We start from the raw sequence: 5,081 nt of genomic DNA, 5'->3' as shown, positions 1-5,081 counted from the left end.
AAATCTGTGTTCTTCTCCTTCCTCCTGTTATTAATGTTATTTTTTATCTCTTTTCGTTTTGCTCTTTAGCCCTACGTCTTTAGTACAGCTAGACCATGCACCCTGGTGCATACATCTCCAAGTATGTACGTCCACTATAGCTGGGGGCTTCTTGTACAGAAGCTTGCTATTATTCTTCGAGCATCATGCTCACCACGTATGCGTTCTTCCCATATGTACCTTTTCTTCGCCATTATATGCATCGATATGACTTATGTTTTGGCCAAGCTAGGTTGCCTGGCTCCTGTGCTTATGCCCTACGTTCCCGTTAGTTCGGCTAGGGCATAAAGGGAGCACCTCTGTGATTGTTACTGCCGGGTCATCCGTATGTGTACCTCAGACTGGGTGAAGCCGAAAGCTAGCGTTCTTAAGGGAATATTCGGTCGGTGAATTAAAGACGTTTCCACATTCACTCCATTGTGAAACCCCAAAAGTTACTTACTCTATGATTTTTTCAATCACAGTTCGGACATGCACATTAAACGCATGCACACCCAGGGAAAGGAACCCTTAACGGAACTATTCTCTCTGGAAGATGTTTCTTGCATAATGTAATATAACATAACTAGCCGGATACACATTGTCTGTTCAAGCAACTATGACCCCTACGCCTGGTTCCCATGCATACCCCGGTATATTCTACCGCTAGGGTATTCGGAAACACTCCGCACCTTCGGGTCCAGAGGTCGAAGCGAAAAGGTCGGCCATGAAAATTGTTTTTACAATCTAGGTAGAAGGAAAGTACATAGTCACTTAGGACTTAAAGACTTCCTCCTCTATACCATCCAACAGGCGGTCTAACTTACAATCCTGTTGGGAATATCTCGCGGCCACCTCTACTTGGTCATATACTAAACTAACGGGAATTTCTTCCCCATTTGAACCTATTGGTCTGACCTGGGCCATGTGATTCAGATCCAGCTTGGTATACCGTGTTTTTACCATGGCCCAGGCATCTCACGCACCCTCTCGGCAGGCCAATATCTTCCATAGTCGGATACACTGCCGTGCTCCCTTGAACAGCTCCACAAGCTTCTCCATACTCCCTGGAGGGGAGGCGGATGGCCATAAGGCCTTGGCTACACTCCGCATTGCCTGCCGAGCTTGCTCGTGTAACTGCGACAGCCCTTGCAGAAGATCACTTGATGATCCGGACACCTCCTCTTCAGGACGGCCCATTAACATACCTGCAATCACAGCTATATCAGCTAAGTTTATCCCCAAACTGTTATAAGATAAATACAGCCACATACTGAATATGCCGCCTCGCAGCTTTTTGTCCTCCTTCACGGAGTTGGCTAGCTGGGCTCGCACATCTTTCAGTTCTTCGCCCAGTTTGGTGTTTGAATCCTGGAGTTTTTTCTCCTCTCTGACTCGGGTCAGAACGCGCTCGCCTACCGCATGTTGTCTCTTCGCCTCTTTTTCGCTCGTTTGAGCGGCCTTCAGTTCCTCTCCCAGTTGGTCTGATGACCCTGTTATGAGACAAGCAACAGTTGCAATACCACTGGCGTATAATTTTTTGTTTCTCGATGGAGGGAAATATTACCAGAGGACGCCTTCTTGAACTTTTCGAGTTCGGCGGTAGCAGCAGTTAGTTGTGTCCAACATTGCTCCAGCTCTTGGGCTAGCAGGTCGTTCTTCTCTGTAAGATCCTGGTTATACAACGATCCTTAAAACATTTGTCCCAACTGCTTCAAGTCTCGGGGGCTACGGGCACATGGTTATCAAATTTGGACAAGGTAAACTTACCTGCACATCTTTCAAATGTTGCTCGGTGGCTCTGTTAAGCCCATCTCGAGCAACTCGGATGTATGCATCAGCCGAGCTGAAGGCACCGAATGCCTGTTTTGAGAAGCGGGGATTTTGTAAAATGGCCCTCCGGCGCCGGTGATTCATGGCGCTCTCCACTTCCGAAATGGCGACGGACATATTTTTCGAACCCTCGGCAGAAGGACAGTCCGGCGCCACTCGCATGTCGGGCCCTGTCTCTTCGGCTGTGACCGAATCTTGGTTATCAGGAGTACGACTGGTCGGGTCCCCGGACACAGTCCGTCGAACCTTTTCCCTGATACAAAATGAACATATGAGTCGCAGTTGGATGCGACTGCTAAAAAGAGCATAGTTGCAAACTCATACCTCTTCAAGGAAGGCCCGATCGTATCTCTGTTTGCCTTCCTCTTCGAAGGCCTGCCCGACGCGGGAGCCACTCTCTCTGGAGATGTCCACGGGGCAGCACGACGCGCCAAACGCATCCCCTTCTGAGCACATGATGGTGCGGTGAGTGAGGAGGAATGAGAAAACCCTCTCAGGAAAAGTGTCTCTTGATTACTTACATGAGAAGGAGGGAGAAGACCGAGGTAATCGGCGATGATGGGTACATCTGTGCCGTCATAGCTCGTCTGATAGAAAACTCCATCTTTGAGCTCCATGAATATGTCCGGATCTTCCTCATATCCGGGGTCGAGATCCTGATTGTGATTCTCCGGCTGAGGGGTAGGGTCATGGATCCCCTTGACAGCCTTTCGCCATTCCTGTCATGAATGAATAAGATACCACCCTTCAAAAATAATTCAGAGAGAGGAGTCGAATAGTGGAGTTAGAGCTTACCTAGCTAGGAGAATTGTACATGGAAAAATCCGTCTCGATTTTGGAGACGGGTGAACTCATCCTGCTCCCCTTTATACAGTTCGGCCAATATTTTGGCTAGAGCGGCGGGAGTCTTCGGGCCCTTCCGACTGCCGCGGGTGGCGTCATCTTACCCATTGTAATGCCACATGGGTAGCCATCTATATTGGAGTGGTTGGACCCCCCGCGTTATGGAGACCGCCATTACCTCGACTATTGACAATCCAGACTGAGCGAGCATCTTAATCTTACCCAGCAGCAGACTGATCTCTGTGCTATCCTCTTCCTCGAGGCTCTGAGGATGCCAGCTATGGTGTTCCTTCAACGGAATACTTGAATATTCAGGGAGGCCCATCCGGACTGGGTCGGGAAGAGCAACATCTTCAATATAAAACCATTCAGAGGTCCGCTCTTCGGAAGCTTTCTTCGGTGTGCCGGATAGGTATCCGATCTCAGCAATGCACCATATTTCGGCCCCGCCCACTTCAAATATCGATCCCTCGTGGTTGCGCGGGAGAAGACAAAACAACCTTCTCCACAGATCAAAATGGGCCTCACAACCCAGGAATAGTTCGCATAAAGCGACATAACCCGCAATATGCAGGATGGAGGCTGGGGTAAAATTGTGTAGCTGGAGGCCATAATACTCCAGAAGCCCTCAGAGGAATGGGTGAATTGGAAATCCCACTCCCCTCAGCAGATAGGGAACGAAGCACACTCGTTACCTCGCAGATGGATTGGGGAAATCTTCCGCCTGGGTTTTGCCGTTGAAGGAAGCCAACCCTACTCAAACAGGGATCAGATCCGCAAGGGCGAGAAATCCGTGCGTTTGCAACTTTGCTAATTGGCTATGGGACACAGAGCACCTCTCCCACTCGCCTTTTTCTGGGTCGGAACAGGAGGAGGAGCTGGGAATGCTAGCCATGTTGGAATGGTCTTTCCTGGCAATCTCTGAGGATTTTCTCCGCGTGGTGCTGAACGGATCTGAGACCCAATCTCTTTAAATATACGCTCTTTCTTGCATGGCTGGGGTGTTATTTGCAAAAATACCCTGACCGTCCGCATTCGCCCGACACATGGAAGCTGAAGTTATCGATGCACAAAAGCCGAGGGGTGCGGCATTGAATTGAAAGCCGAATACATTACTTGGAAGACGTCGGAGGAGGAACCCGCCTTGCAATGCCGAAGACAATCTGCGTGCCGAACACCTCGTCATTGAAGCCTGGTTCAGGGGCTGCTGAGGGAGTCCTGGATTAAGGGGTCCTCGGGCGTCCGGCCTGTTGGCCATGGGCCGGACTAATGGGCTGTGAAGATACGAAGACTGCACCCATGTCCAGACAGGACTCTCCTTGGCGTGAAAGGCAAGCTTGGCGACCAAATATGTAGATTCCTTTCTTTGTAACCGACCTTGTGTAACCCTAGATCCTCCCGGTGTCTATATAAACCGGAGGACTTAGTCCGGAGGATAGACATTATCATAACCATACAAGCTAGGCCTCTAGGGTTTAGCCATTACGATCTCGTGGTAGATCAACTCTTGTAATACTCATATTCATCAAGATCAATCAAGCAGGACGTTGGGTATTACCTCCATAGAGAGGGACGAACCTGGGTAAAACATTGTGTCCCCTGTCAACTGTTAAGGACATGGATTGTTACGTGTATTAATCAATCTAATCCTTTTTTGCAAGGTTTAATCAATTTTATCTGTGATAAGCAGAACATTGATGTTTGCAGCGGTCTTTATGAATCACAACGTATCAAACGAGCTATCAAAGTATATATGAAATTTTTAAAATTCTCTTACATTATATAGTAGGCTTATCTAGATGAAATAGATGACGTCACACTCAACTAACAATCATCGGTTTATGAAATGCCCACTTCTGACCACCCTGGCCCACCAAAAGTTCATCTGCCGTTCCCTGCCTATGTGGGGTCACTTACATGCAGGCCATGTACCCAAAGAGCCCACATGTCAGTGGAAGAACTGCGCGGTGTCGTACGTTAGAGTCGAGGGCGCCACTCGATGCACGCCCGGCTGAACATGCCTCCTTGACTTATTCAAAAGCCTCTATGAAACCCGTGTGGAAGCCGAGAAACCCACTCTGGACACACGTCCGTTCATGACTGGGCCGTCATTAAACGCAACGCTGGCCGAGCTCCTCCCATCCGCCGTCTATTTAATCTCCTATTTAAATGACGCCAAACGCCGGCCAAGAATCGCACCCCTCCGCCGCTCCCCTATCTCCTCCTTCACCATTTTGTCCACTCTTACAATGGCTTACGAAGAGTAGTTATCCCGCATCTAAGACGGCTGGGTGGCCCACCGAGCCTGCCGGATACGAGCTATGCAGCTCGCTGATCCACCTCCCTCCCCTTGCCCAACGGAGCCAGTTGCCACCCAAGCCGGCGCG

The sequence above is a fragment of the Triticum urartu genome, chromosome 1A, assembly GCF_056163025.1.
Source record: "Triticum urartu cultivar PI428250 chromosome 1A, HENAU_Tu73, whole genome shotgun sequence".
Taxonomy (NCBI): Eukaryota; Viridiplantae; Streptophyta; class Magnoliopsida; order Poales; family Poaceae; genus Triticum; species Triticum urartu.
Note: the sequence above shows the minus strand (reverse complement) of the source record.